Below are 15,877 nucleotides of genomic sequence, written 5' to 3'. Positions count from 1 at the left end.
CAAGGCATTCGACTCAGTGGATCATGCACTTCTTCTTCATAAGCTCACTACCAGATTTAATATCCATGGCCCCGTCTTGTCATTGATCACAAGTTTTCTCTCCGGCAGAAAACAAAGAGTGGTACTCCCTGAATCTGCCTCATCATGGTTATCTGTGTTATCAGGAGTATCTCAGGGCAGTATTCTGGGACCCCTACTCTTTGTTCTCTATATCGATGACATAATTTTTTGCACCCTAAATAGTCAGTGTTCCCTCCTCTTGTACGCCGACGACCTGAAAATCCTAAGAGAAGTGTATACGCCTGATGACTGTGACGAATTACAGACTGTTCTCAATTCGTGTGGTGACTGGTTTAAGAAATGGAATCTTTCTCCCAATTTTAAGAAGTGCAATACAATCTCCTTTTCATTGCTAAAGCAAGGAATGAACACTGCATATACCATCCACGGAAATACATTGCAATCGGCTTCTCAGGTAAGAGACCTAGGTGTTATAATAGACTGTAAACTAACCTTCTCTGCTCACATTCACTCCATAAAATCCCGTGCTATGCGTATTCTGGGCATTCTTTACAGGTTTACTGAAATTAATGATATTAACGCCTTAAAATTATACTTTGTCTCGTATGTTCTCCCCATTATTGACTTTTGTTCCCCTATTTGGTTTTCATCTGCTATCACAAACATATCTCAACTAAATAGTATTTTTTTACTTTTTCACTTTCGTTGTTAAGACTCGTAATCCTGTTTTTAAGAACAAAACTAAATATGACATTATGAACTACCTGGGTATACTTGACCTGAGAAGCCGTTTACAGTTCTCTGATCTATGTTCCTGCACAAAATAATCAATGGCTACACCAAATGTAATTCTCTTCCAGCGTACTTCCCTATACACGTTCCTCCCCGCCCTACACGCAACCGGCGCACCCATCATGTGTCCCATCCGCGCCTAACCTTACAACAACGCTCTATCTTCCACCGTCTCCCTACTCTTGGTAATTCACTACCCGATATCGACATATTCACACCTTTCGCATCCTTCAAACAAAAAATTAAAAGATTCCTTTGAAGTCCTCTCCAGGTTTTCACTTTCTTCCGTCCCTCCAACCCTTGACCTTTCTTCTTCCTAATTTCTGAAACCGACACGTGCCAGTTACCGTTGTCATTGTTGTTACATTGTTACTGTTAAAATTGTTAATTATTGTTGCTACTTAATATTGTTGTTTATACCTTTGTTATCTTTTATATTTATTTAAACTTATTATTATTATTATTATTATTATTATTATTATTATTATTATTATTATTATTATTATTATTATTATTATTATTATTATTATTATTATTGTAAAATGGCCCTCCATAGGCTGTATCTAATAATTAAATAAATAACTTTCGTCGTCCTTCCTTTTATTTTTCCGATAGTCCCAATATTCGAGAAGTCAGTACTCTTCTGTCTCATTTTTACGGAAATATGTCTTAGAGCTGGGGTCTTACGAACGAAATGGTGCCACGTAACAAAATGTGTGACACGATGTTACCTAGCAACAGTACCTTGAGAGTTGCACGGACCATGGATCTGTATAAATGGAGCTGCACAGGCCGTGGATCTGTATGTCATGGCCATCCATCAATACTTCACACAACACCCCACACGGTTGCTATACGGTTCAATGGCATATTTATTAGACTTATTTTATTCTTTTTATTATTATTATTCCCCTTCGTCATCTTCTACCGCTTTCCCGCATCTGTGGGTTCATGGATCTGAACTGTGTCGCACATGTGAATTTGGCCCTAATTAACGGCCGGATACAACAGACATAATAATAATCATGTGATTTTCACAAAAGGAAATTTACAGTGAACTTTTTCTCTCATTAGTGTTAAGAGAGCCCCACCGAGGCCTGGTCATAGACACTGATTCATACAACATATTCCGTATTACTTAATGCTCCAGCGGATGTACCTTCCTATCATTGCCATTTGTATGTTACATAAATCAACCGCTTGGTTGAGTAGCTCAGACGGTACAGCGCTCGGCTTCTGAGCTCAAGTTAACGGGTTCGATCCCGGCTCAGACCGATAGTACACTCATGTTGAAAGAAAACAGAACACCTTGAAAGACTAGGGATAGGAAGTTCACATTCTCAGGACATGTTCATTAGTATGTTCTACAGAAACAATTATCATTTCGGTCACCTAGGTTCAGCATGTCTTCCGTTGCCTAGTAAGCACTAGGTCCTCCATGGGCACTGTTAACTTGTTCTATGCGTGATGGCGCGAATGGCGTCCTGGGGTATAGCCGTCCGTGCTGCATTCTCCTGGTTCCACAGATAATCTTTGGTGGGTGGCATTGGGCCACAGCGCAGCACCCGTCGTTTCACCATATCCCGCACATTTGCGATTGGTGACAAGTTCGGTGATCGGATGGGTCAGGGCAACAGTCTGACATCTGTGACGACAATAAGGTACGTGTTCGTGCAGCAACATGTGGTCGCGCATTGTCCTGCTGAAGTATGGCGTTTGGGATGTCGTGCACAAAAGGTATGGCTACGGATCGCAGGATGTCATTCACGTCGGTCAGACTGGTCACAGTGCCCTGGATATGCACCAACTGTGATTCGAGGTTGTACCCAATAGCACCCCACACCATAAGGCCTTGAGTTGGTGCTGTATGTCTTGTGCGAATGCAGTCATTGTGATGCCTCTCCCCCTGGCTGCGGCGAACCAAAATGCGGCCATCATTTTAAAAGAAACAGAACCTGGATTCGTCCGAAAACACTATCTGCTGCCATTCTTGTCACCAGTGACGTCGTTCCATACACCATTGCAGTCTAACATGTTTATGCACATTAGTCAAAGGTAGGCGGAGAAGTAGACGATGCGCCGGTAACCCAGACCATAATAAACGGCGACGGATTGTCACTCCTAATAGTCGACGGTGTGTTACACTGTTCCACTGCTGCGCCAGAAACGAGGAGGGCGCAGAACTGTCCTGCAATGCCATTCGGATGAGGTGTTGATCTTCTCGGGGGTGGTCTGTGTGGTGCCACCAGACCCATCTCGTCGTGTTCTACAACCTTCTGTGAACCATCCTGTGCACACCCGTTACACTGACGACACACTTCGTCGCACACAAGCAGCAACTTCCCGGATGGATGCATCACGTTCTCTCATGCCTATGACACGCCCTCTTTCAAACTCGCTCATTTCACGGTACAGTTCTTGCATACGTCTGCGAGGTATCATGTACGTCTGCTCAAGTCACACTGATCCATTACCTTCGGTTATAGCGACAACTAGATCCGCACTGCGGCGGGATATCTATGTAGACCTTGAACCTGAGGGTCAACATGCTAATCATTTCTTCAATTTCTTCAAAACATACTAATGCACATGTCCTGCGAATATGAACTTCTTTCAATGTGTTCCGGTTTTCATGAATATGCGTGTTTTTGAAGGTGGCCAAGTACGCCAGCCTCGTGTCGGTAGATTTAATCGCACGTAAGAGAGCTCCTGAGGGTTAAAATTCCTGCTCCTCGGCTGTTCCGAAATCGTGAAAGTTGTTAGTGGGATGTAAAACCAATAATATTATTATTCAAACAATCATTCTTGCTAGATCGTGTTTTTATCTTCCACTTATGAATTATATATATAGCTTTTGCCCCCAGTTTTATTTTCATAGTGCAACAAAGAGCGATGTAAAAATCATTTCATCAATGAACTAGCTCCCACCGTGTACCAAACGTAAATTGGATGGCTCACGGGCCATGGTTTCAAAGTGGCCGAGTTAATCGATTTTTGAAAACTTGCAAAATCTTAGCACTTCATGTCATAATTATTAGATAATAATAATAATAATAATAATAATAATAATAATAATAATAATCATCATCATCATAATAATAATAATAATAATAATAATAATAATAATAATAAATATTTATAAAGGCGGATTTCTAATTCTAATTTTCTAATTCTAAACTGATACTTGGTTTTTATACTGGGTAGGACAACTAGTCCCTATTTCAGGTTCAGTTCAGTTTTTGTCTGTCTATTTGTTTGTTTGTTTGTTTATTTGTTTGTTTGTTTGTTTGTTTGTTTGTTTGTTTGTTTGTTTGTTTGTCATGACCAGGTATTGACAGGGAGAGATAGTGCCTAAGAATCTCAGAAACAACATGAACTTTGTTCCTCAAGAGTTCTTGTACTTGCCGGTGAATCTACCGATAAAAGACTGATGTATTTGAGTAGCTTAAAATCCCAGAGTCGAGTTCAAATCCGCCAACATGAGCTTACAAGGCCAACGTTCTATCGTCCAAGCTATTTAAATCACTTTACGTCCACCCGGCAGAATTAACTCAGCCTAGAAAGAAATTTCGCTTTGCTGTTAGATGGCAACATTTAGTGGCGCCAGGTCACCTAAATTTCATCTCTCCAGAAGGCGTGTAACCTGTCAGAAGGTTGTGAAAATCTCTGATGACCTGACGTACATCAATCCTCCAAAGACTGAATGAAATAGATCACCCTATAGCTGTGACCTCCCCTTGTAAGTGCAAATCTCAGATTGCATTCGGGTGATAGTGCGTTCGAACACCGGCGCTTGAAGATAGTTTGATATGGTTTTCCATGGTTTTCCATTTCCATACCTGGAAAATGATCGGTCTGTACCTTATTTAAAACCCCTTTCGCTTCCTTCCGGCTTCCAGCCCTTTCCTATCCCATAGTCACCACCCGACCTATATGTGTCGATGCGAGGTAAAGCAAAATTATAAATTATATTGTAAGTGTAAAAAGCCTCCGTGGCTCAGACGGTAGCGCGTCGGCGTCTCACCGCTGGATACCATGGTTCAAATCCCGGTCAGTCCATGTGAGATTCGTGCTGGACAAAGCGGAGGCGGGACAGGTTTTTCTGCGGGTACTCCGGTTTTCCCTGTCATCTTTCATTCCAACAACAATCTCCATTCTCATTTCATAGCATCTATCAGTCATTAATAAATCACTTTGGGAGTGGTGACCCCATCGTACTAATAGCCTATATATGACTCATTCATTACATCCCTGACCCGGTAAATGACTGGAAAACAGGTACAAGGCAAAGTCGATGTGCAATATTCTTCTGTGATATGGGAAGTAACATACGATATACATGCAAAGAAATTCATATCAATATTTCGGGCGAAAATTCAATCTATATTTATACCACGCAGAGTCGTGGGAGCTTCGATGGGCGCATCGGAGCCTCTTCATCTGCACCAGTGACCAGAGTCCACATTGTTGAGTTATATTTCGCTACTGGGGCAGTAAATATGCTCGGCTTGTGCTCCACTAGTGCTGAACTGGGCTTACGATGCTCGGCCACCTCAACTCTGATACGCTATAGGTAAGCCTTCCGACACCCCAACATTGGTGATATTAGACTTTCAGAAATGTTGACAATCCGCTATATCCTTTCGGGTACGTTTTCTTTTCAAGTATTTCCTTGTCCATATATTCTGACATTTTTTCGCATTAAAATGTACTTCATTTTATATTTGACCGTATATTTGTATAAAGCACAGTGACAAATCAAACAACACACCACACGACGTGAAACCATGCCGGAATTCAGAGCTACACTAATTGCTAACCACGTACTCGGCGATTTTATTTCCTCAAGACGGCGGCACTGCTGCATCACCCGATGCATAATGAATTCTGATTCTGCTGGGTGCATTGATTCTTCCTATTATTCCTAGTAAAAGTTGACAGAATGATAAGAACATGGTGAATAAGAACAGTTTTATACTATGAACGTGAAATACTCTTTAGTTTCCTCAATTTCTTAAAGGCTCCACATTTGGAAGATGTTAGCAACTACACTTCACAGTTTTATCGAATATTTTACTACGATGTAGCATCTCAAGTCGATAGAAGAAAATGTCCACTTTCAAGAAATTTTGAAGGACATAATCTTGACTGGTACACAGGATGACGGTGATGAATTTTGGCAAGGTCATCATTTCTGACAGTCTTTTTGATATACGGTTATTTTACATGTTACTTTTAATATCAATTGGCATGAATATATATATTATTATTTTTAGATTTACATCAGGAATAGTGGTAAGCAGTTACAACAGCCATAGTGAATTAAGGCATGGGGCATTTTCGTATGGCAAAGGAAATTATCATGTTCCGGTAAGGAAAAATGCCACCAACCATCTGGCAACACTGCAGTACAGTTCGATATGACTTTCCTTTCCCTTCTAACAATAACGAAAAGGTTCCAACTGAAATGAAGACAAGAACTATGCAGCCTAAATTTAACTGAATAAATGTGAATGAATTTTCAAAGAGGTTGTATTACTCTCAATCCAGGTTATCTGCTGGCATAGTAAAGACTGGAAATCAGTCAACAAGCTCGACAAGTACACTTGTCCACTGTGTACCACGACACCTACTGTGCGCTGTGATATATGTGGTTCAAATTAGGAACAACACAATTCCCGCCGCATGGCTCACAAACCGTTACCAGATCCCTCGCATTGTACGCTCCTCCAAATGGCTCGTGTTACGTGAACAAAGCGCCCTCGGTCATTTCAATGAATTTGCTCCAATCCCCCTTGCACAATGCAGTCCTCGGCTAGGGAACACAACAGCCTTCTTTTTAACAAGTGCTCCTTTGGTTACAATGTTGAACCACCAAGATTTCTGCCGGTAATAGCGGCTACGACAATTGATTTCTGTTACTCTTCTACGACAATTGGTTGGCAATCGATTTTAGATATAGGACGGGAACAGATTGTAGATAACTATCGTTAATGCGAAAGCTCTTAAATTCCATTATCAGTAATGAAACAACCCATTGTTATTGATCTCATTTCGGTTTACTGAATCCGCTATTCAATTTCGCATGTCTTTATTTTCTTCCTTGTTTTACAGATTTATAAGCAAATTTCATTGGCAAAATCAGTTTAGGGATATTGAATCCCTCTCAATCTTCAGTTAAGTTTTGAGTGTTCTTATAACTTTTGGAGGAAGGCATTTATCAGTATCGTTCATAGGATACAGTGTCCGACTCGTTGGCTGAATGGTCAGCGTACTGGCCTTCGGTTCAGAGAGTTCCGGGTTCGATTCCCGACCGGGTCGGGGATTTTAACCTTCATTGATTAATTCCAATGGCCCGGGGGCTGGGTGTTTGTGCTGTCCCCAACATCTCTGCAACCCACACACTACACTTAACACTATCCTCCACCACAATAACACGCAGTTACCTACACATGGCAGATGCCACCCACCCTCATCGGAGGGCCTGCCTTACAAGGGCTGCACTCGGCTAGAAATAGCCACACGAGATTATTATTAATATAGGTTACAGTAGCTTCACTTAGAAAGCTTGATGATTATGATGCTTGTTGTTTAAATCAGGTCATCTAGGTCATCGGCCCACATTTGTAAAGGGAGGTCACAGCTATGGAGTAACCTATTTCATTAAAACTTCGGTTGATGTACGTAATAACGTAACACCACATAGTACACCGCATACAAGTAAGTCATGAACAACAGTGAGCAGACACTTAAACACACGAGAAAACAAACCCGAAAGTCATTCACTTCCGGAGTGTTCGATATTTGCAGCACAAGTGCGACTCGGATCTGGTTGGCGGTGAAGGCTAGCTTGAGATTGCAGCTTCCATCTCGGGACCGTACAGTTGTAAACAGCACCAGACATGTTACGTAAAGCCTTTCTATACGATGTACATTCTGTCTGAGAAATTCCAATTTCGTTGTGAAGTGAGTCCATTGATAATTCCCTTGTGAGTAACACCCAACATACATGCCACGTTTTGAAAGAATTTATTCTGGAAAATTGATTTTTCCTATAGAAAATTATCATACCTTACGTGCTAAAAATAAGTACACAGCTGTTTTTTCTAGTTTAACACACTTGTGCTAGTGAATGAAAATTAGTTTTAGAAAGCACGTTGATGTTGATGTCGATATCTCCCTTGTAAATATTTTTTTTTTTACCGGGCGAGTTGGCCGTGCGCGTAGAGGCGCGCGGCTGTGAGCTTGCATCCGGGAGATAGTAGGTTCGCATCCCACTATCGGCAGCCCTGAAAATGGTTTTCCGTGGTTTCCCATTTTCACACCAGGCAAATGCTGGGGCTGTACCTTAATTAAGGCCACGGCCGCTTCCTTCCATCTCCTAGGCCTTTCCCATCCCATCGTCGCCATAAGACCTATCTGTGTCGGTGCGACGTAAAGCCCCTAGCAAAAAAAATGTAAATAATTTAAATAACACTCAAAAATATGAAAAAATGACATTACCTTCGAATGTCGCGGATATATTAGAGGTGGACCTCTCCCTTAGACGAGAAATACGCGGATGAATAATCATTCTCCTTGATGTTGATACTTGTTGCGTCAAGGGGTATCGGTCATCGGCCCCATTATAGTTCTCCTTATTCTGTTTCCTGACTTTTCGCCGTATTTATTTGGGTCGGAAAGATAAACGATCATTCTCTTCGGATATACCACTGAACTGAGAATGCTGCGGAATATATGGCCATTTACATTCATCTCCAAAACCTGCAAGACGAAAAGGAAGCTCAATATTTTAAGTAGACTCTTAACTGTTTCTACTTTTATGCTTCATTTAACTCTGTGAATCTATTAGCCTTGGAATATAACGTAGCCATGTACCTTGTTCCTCCGTCTTTACCACGAAGTTTATGGTCAGAGAGAACTGCAGCTGAAAATTATTCTAAGACATCAAGGAAACTTAAGTACTTGCGAGATTGCTACGAGCAGTAAAACTGTGCCCGGGAAGATGAGGGATATTTTAACTTGCTGATGCATTCACTTTCATCTTCTTTCTACTCTTCCACACAATTTTATTAATAACGTAAATGCAGAGGCACTTATCGTAATCACAACCATTAACGACCTGAAGTGTAAGATTTAGGGGCCACCGTTAGAACATGCTTCTCAATGCGTTAATGTCGCTTGGATAATTAGTGTTTAAAATGCAGCCCTCCAAGTCAATCTCGCCAATGTAAATATCGCATCCTACATGTACTCCAAATGTTTTTCATGCCCATGTCTTGGTCTTTCCCCACGATTCCCCCTCCCCCCCCAAAAAAACAGCGAAACGAAGCATGGAAGTCTCTAGATGCGCCATGTAGCCTACGTCTGTCTCTTATGAATAAATATTGCCAGATTGTTGTACTTTCACCAGCTTGATTCCGTATTCCTTCATCTGTTATTCCTTCTTCCCATCCTTTCTTCAAATTTCTTCGGTGATACTATACTACAGAGCTCTCTATTCTTCTCATGTTTAACCAGCTATTGTCTGTTTCGATTCCATTCCTACAACGTTTCAAATAAACATACTCCAAAACACCTTTCTAAAATAATCTGTGTTGAGGTAAGCAAACATATTTACTTAAGAAAGGACTTCCTTCGTTGAACTAGCCTACGTTCACAATCTCCTTCTTCTTTTAACATTGGTTACCCTACTACCATAAACTCAATCATCTTTCTTCTGTAAAATCCAATTTGCTAAGCCAATTTATCCATCACACCTGATTTAATTAGACTACAACCCATTAACTTGTCTTTAGATTTTTCATTTTCATACCATAGGCCTACTCCTTCCCAAAGATTGTATGCATGCTATTATGCAACTTCTCCAGACCTTTTGTATATTCAAATTATATAAAAACAATACCTGACAATTTTAGAGAAAAATTCCAAAAGCTCTCTACCATATAATAATTTTCCCCATTACAGCCAAGTTATTAATGAAAGGGATACTTTTCTCCATATTTTACTCATATTCTTATTTTGTTAATACATTACAGATCATCATTATCATCATCATCATCATCATCATCATCATCATCATCATCTCTTTAGCAATGTCCCGTAGGTGTAGCATTCGCTCGTTAGATCTTCGATTGCCACCTCATTCTGCCCCGGGCATCTATTAGCAGTATGCCGCAGTTTATTGAGTTTATATTGATGGATTCCTCCCATCTTTGTTTTGTTCTGTCATGTAGACATGTAGAATATGATAGGAACCATTCCAGGTGCTGCTCTTAAGTTGTGTCCAAACTATTGTAACCATCCTTCTCGCATTTTGTCATGGACTGGGGCGGAGCCAAATTCTCTTCTTATAGTGTCGTTTACGAATATGATCTAAACGGGTCACTCCGAGAATGCAACAAACAATTCGAATTTCCATGGCAAGAAGAATATGCTTGGTGGTTTTCGTTTTAGCCCAGAACTCTGTTCCATACAACTCAACAGGACGGAAGAAAGTCTTATAAGTAACATTTTTTTTGATCTGTGGTAGATACGGATCGTTCGATCACACAGCGTTCCTGTACCATCTTTCCATCCCTGCCGGGGTCACATTCAGCATTGTTCGCACGTCGCCATTATAACCGCCGTCGTTCTGCAGGTAGGAACACAGTTACCAGAAGATGGGCCTGTCTCCATATGCTCGGCTTTCGCGGTGTTAAGACGAAGTCTGATTGTTGCTGCTAACATTACGTTGTCGGCGTAGAACAGGGTCGATGGAACGTTTGATTGCAAAACCACGTAATTGTTTGCTGATAATTAATAATATTTTTTTACACTTTTACAATTTTACTTACTTCGCACCGATACGGCAACGACGGGATGGGAAGGGGTAAGAGTGGTAAGAAAGCGACCGTGGCCTTAATCAAGGTACAGCCCAGCATTTTCCTGGTGTAAAAATAGGAAACCAAGAAAAACCATCTTCAGCGCTGCCGACAGTATAGTTTGAATCCACTATCCCCCGAATGCAAGCTGATAGCTACGTCACTCAAACCGCGTGGTCACTTGCTCAGTATTAATTAAAATACTATTTTTTGGATTAATTTTCTCTGAATTACACATACGAATAACACGATATTTTCCTTTTGAAATAATCAAGAACAAACACGAACAAGAACAGCGGATAAAATATATCATTATAATAGTGTATGGGCTCCGGAGGGGACCGGTGCAAATCTTCTTCGAGTAGACGACCTATAGACGACCTGCGTGTCTGTGAGGATAGGGCCCTACCTAATAATGAAGACACCGAGCTCGATAGCTGCAGTCGTTTAAGTGCGGCCAGTATCCGGTATTCGGGAGATAGTAGGTTCGAATCCCACTGTCGGCAGCCCTGAAAATGGTTTTCCGTGGTTTCCCATTTTCACACCAGGCAAATGCTGGGGCTGTACCTTAATTAAGGCCACGGCCGTTTCCTTCCCACTCCTAGCCCTTTCCTGTCCCATCGTCGCCGTAAGACCTGTCTGTGTCGGTGCGACGTAAAACAACTAGCAAAAAAAAAAAAAAATAATGAAGACAAGACAAACACCCAACCCCTGAGTCAGACGAATTAACCAATTGAGATTAAAATCCGAGACCCGGCCGGGAATCGAACGCGGTACTCGTTGAGAAAAAGTCCAGCATGCTAACCATTTAGCCATAGAGCCGAACCGGTTGAAGCTACACATGCAGGTGACTGTTAATATTACAGAGTACCAACCTTCGACAACAATGCAAATGTAAACGAATTTCTTTATCATGTCCACTTGTCATATTATTCAACATACATAACCAGATCTTCAACAGTTGCAGCTTTCAGCGTTTAGTCTGCAAACCTCAGGGAGTTAATTTAGCGCCTTCACAATCCTCTATTTGCAATTAACTCTGTAACTCTCTTTCGCTTAAGAATTCTTATATATTTTATTTATTTATGTAATCCATTTACCCTCCAAGGTTGGCATTTCTCTCGGATTCAGCGAGGGACCCTACCTCTACCGCCTCAAGGGCAGTGTCTTGGGCCGACCCCGCCTTCACTCTCGTAGATCAAAGTTGGTCTGAGATCGGGACTATGTATTCCCAGAGCTCACTTTTACAGAATACTGTTGATCGTAATTGCCAGCTTACTGCATAAGAATTGCTCCAGTACGATTCTATTTCTCCTTCTATATTACCATTCTGAGAGAATTCACATCCTAAGCATTTGAAATAATCCGTCTGTTCCAGTTTCGTATTCGCTACCTGGCATTCAATCATAAGTTATTTCCCAACTGAAATCACTTTAACAATGGAATGTTAATTTCCATATCATACTCACTGCATTTCGTTGTTGCGCTTGGAAATACTCTTTTTGTGACAGTGTTGAGGGGAGTAATACTGACCCGCAGCACATGTATCACTTGGAACAAAAATTCGTTGATATACAGTAGTTCATACAATACTGAACCCTAGATGACAGAACATTTCTGGTTAGAGTTTTAAGCTGAAATATTATCACATAGCGGTTTATCTGGTCGCAACGACGATGTTACATTGCAAGTTTTCAACGCAGTCTATCATTAAGACCAAGTCGTTGGCATAATCCAAACTGGTTACCTGCACTTCCATCCAACACAATCCCTCCTTGCCATTTCATACCTTCCAGCAATTGATCCATGTGAACTACGAACAATAAGGATGAAAGTTTACTACTTTGTCTAACCGCTCGAACTACTTTGAAACAAGATATCATTTTCCCACCATATAAACTTAGGCCTTATTGTCAACACAAACCCCACTATGAAATGAAATGGCGTATGGCTTTTAGTGCCGCGAGTGTCCGAGGACATGTTTGGGTCGTCAGGTGCAGATCTTTTGATTTGACTCCCGTGGGCGACCTGCGCGTCGTGATGAGGATGAAATAATGATGGAGACGACACATACACCCAGCCCCGTGCCAGAGAAATTAACCAATGATGGTAAAAATTCCCGACCCTGCCTAAAATCGAACCCGGGACCCCTGTGACCAAAGGCCAGCACGCTAACCATTTGGCCATGGAGCCGGACAACCCCACTATTCACCGCTTATAACTTGATCCAGTGGTTTCCGGTCATTTTGGTGTTCACATAATTAGTTTTCAAAATGTTAACATTAATAAAGCATTTCTACCATGGATATTGTACGGCTGCTTGGCGAATGGTCGTGGTAGTTGCCTTATGATCAAAGGACTCCTGGTTCTACACCCAGCCGGGTTGGAGATATTTTGACCTTAAACGGTTAATTTTCCAGGCTCAGGGATTGGGTATTTGTTCAGTCCCTAACACCCCTGCAAGTCATACACTGCACACAACGCTATCTTCCATCACAATAACACACGAATTTCCCACACACACCGTTGGAGTGCCTGCCTTACAAGTGCTGCACCAGACTAGCAATAGCAAAATATCAGTCATCTCCGTACATGCCCTTGGAGGAGTAGAAGGTAGAGACTTCCACTATCCGTTTTTTTTCATTTTTTTTTGTTGCTAGCTGCTTTACGTCGCGCCGACACAGATAGGTCTTATGGCGACGATGGGACAGGGAAGGGCTGGGAGTAGGAAGGAAGCGGCCGTGGCCTTAATTAAGGTACAGCCCCAGCATTTGCCTGGTGTGAAAATGGGAAACCACGGAAAACCATTGTCAGGGCTGCCGACAGTGGGGTTCGAACCTACTATCTCCCGAATACTGGATACTGGCCGCACTTAAGCGACTACAGCTATCGAGGTCGGTCCCCTATCCGTAAGGCTAGGCTTACACTATCAAGTTTTTGCAGCAGTTTACTTGCATGGAGCAACTTGCTGCGCCAATTGCAAGCTGACTTGTGTCGGTTGTCAATTTCCTGGGCAAGACATTTGCAATCAGTCACTTGCTAGTAATGTGAAGAACATGTCGTAAACTTCCGCCAGTTCCTTGCACGGATAGAATCTGATCCTATTTTATGCAAGTGGAAGGTGCAAGTTGTTGGATAGGTGGTCACATTTCACACGTTTATTTATCTGTATATTGTAATTTAATTTAGAAAACGTAATTAAATTAATGCAGGCATCACACCACTCAATGGTCCAGGAAAGACACTGGCGAATTAATACAAATGATGAATACAAAAAGCCCAGAAATTTGGAGCGTTCACAGCAGTAAATTCAAAGACAGAATTAAGACACCCACTGCTTTCCTCACCAATGCGAAGAACTTTAACACGCCACCGAAGGGAATACTGTAAGAATGACACAACCTGAAAACACATTTTTCTCAGAAAGTGAAGAAACTTGTAAAAATAAAAAGTGGCTTCTCAGGGATAACCGACAGAGTTTCGGTGGCCGTATTTTTATGGTATTAAATTCATAAAGAATAACATAGGAACAATTTCGGACAAAGTAAGTTTCTTAACAAAGGTAAAATAATAATTAATAACAACAATTATTATTTTATGTTTATTAATAATAATAATTTATTTTTATTCCTCTGTTCACCGTACTTCTGCTGTAACAAATTAACTGTTTGATGCGCTTTAATGTCAGAATAAGCTAAAGTGTGTTTTACAATATCGGGATTATCATGTTCGGCAATAACGGATGTAACCTTGCGCAAAGGCAAAGAAGCACCATCAACATCTTTCCTTCTGTTTAGAAAGTTTTTAGTAATATAATTTTGAATATCAAAAAAATATTCCCTGTTCATTTTTTAACAGTGAACGGGTATTTTACTTTTCCTGTTTCAATGGTATCACACCACTGGTCAGGGTAAAATACACACTACACCTGCCTTTTCCTCTTCTCAATCGCTGAAAAATCCCTTTCCGAAGCAATTTATTTGATAATTTATTATTATTATTATTATTATTATTATTATTATTATTATTATTATTATTATTATTATTATTATTATTATTATTATTATTATTATTATTGTGTGCATCTAAGATCAAAGGTTGTGGATTCTTTGTTTCCATTACAGAATAAGTATTACCATATCTGCTTGTTGAGATTTCAGTGTACTCTGCACTGGGATCCGGGTTGCGATTTTATAAAAGTTTACACCTGTCTTATTTAGGAGATGAGGTGAGTTTCGTTAGAACAAGTCTTCAACTACGCTAATGTTTAAACAATTGCGTAACGTAGCTGCATTTCGACGGGACTTATCATAAGGCGTTTGACCGAAGCAGCAGCTGCATTCTCGGATGAGGACGATTCCGGGTACCAGGCGTTGGAACATTTTAGGTCAGAGGGTAGTAAGTAATACAATATGACATGAAATGTGCCCACATGCTATGAATGTAAAGTTGCTGAAGCGTAAAAAGTTTAAATATTTGAATTATAAAGTGAAATAATATTTTCTAGCAGTGTTTTACCGGGCAGATTTGTATCTCTTTGTCGTATACGGTAACGCGTACATGAAGTGGGCGGGCCTGTTTATTATGTGTTTTATCTACAGAAGAAAATCATGCGGAAACCTTATCAGTAGCACGTTTCCACTGCGTTCTAATTAATTTCAGAAAACTATTGAGATCTTTTGTAGATATTATACAAACATTTTGGAAGCTATCCGGATCCTTTGATCTCAAATCTTGCAGCAGATTATTGTAGGCTCCATACCGTGATATTCTGAGTATCCAGTCCCTAACACAAACCTTCCTAACACTCCTCTTTTCCCTTATTCTTATAAAGAATAGAAGAGAATTTATTGTCATAAAACAATGCACATTGTAATAGGCAAAAGTCCAACAATCCAAACAAAATGCTCTTAAAAATCATGACTATACGTGTACTATTAAACATCATTCACTCCCTTGTTATATATTCCGTACTAACTAACTATTTCATCCTGTATCAACAGGTAATATATCTACATATTTATATATTTACACATCTGTACACATTTTTAGTAATTCATAAGAATTAAGAGAGCTACAGCATGTCGGATCTGACTGTATGTCACCAGTTAGGTTGACTGGCACCGCAAGCATATGTAAACAGTATCTTCAAGTTATTGATGCACGTTACTTGTGAAAAACTTGTGCAAGTAAATGAATAT

The sequence above is a fragment of the Anabrus simplex genome, chromosome 1, assembly GCF_040414725.1.
Source record: "Anabrus simplex isolate iqAnaSimp1 chromosome 1, ASM4041472v1, whole genome shotgun sequence".
Lineage (NCBI taxonomy): Eukaryota > Metazoa > Arthropoda > Insecta > Orthoptera > Tettigoniidae > Anabrus > Anabrus simplex.
This window is presented reverse-complemented; position numbering follows the sequence as displayed.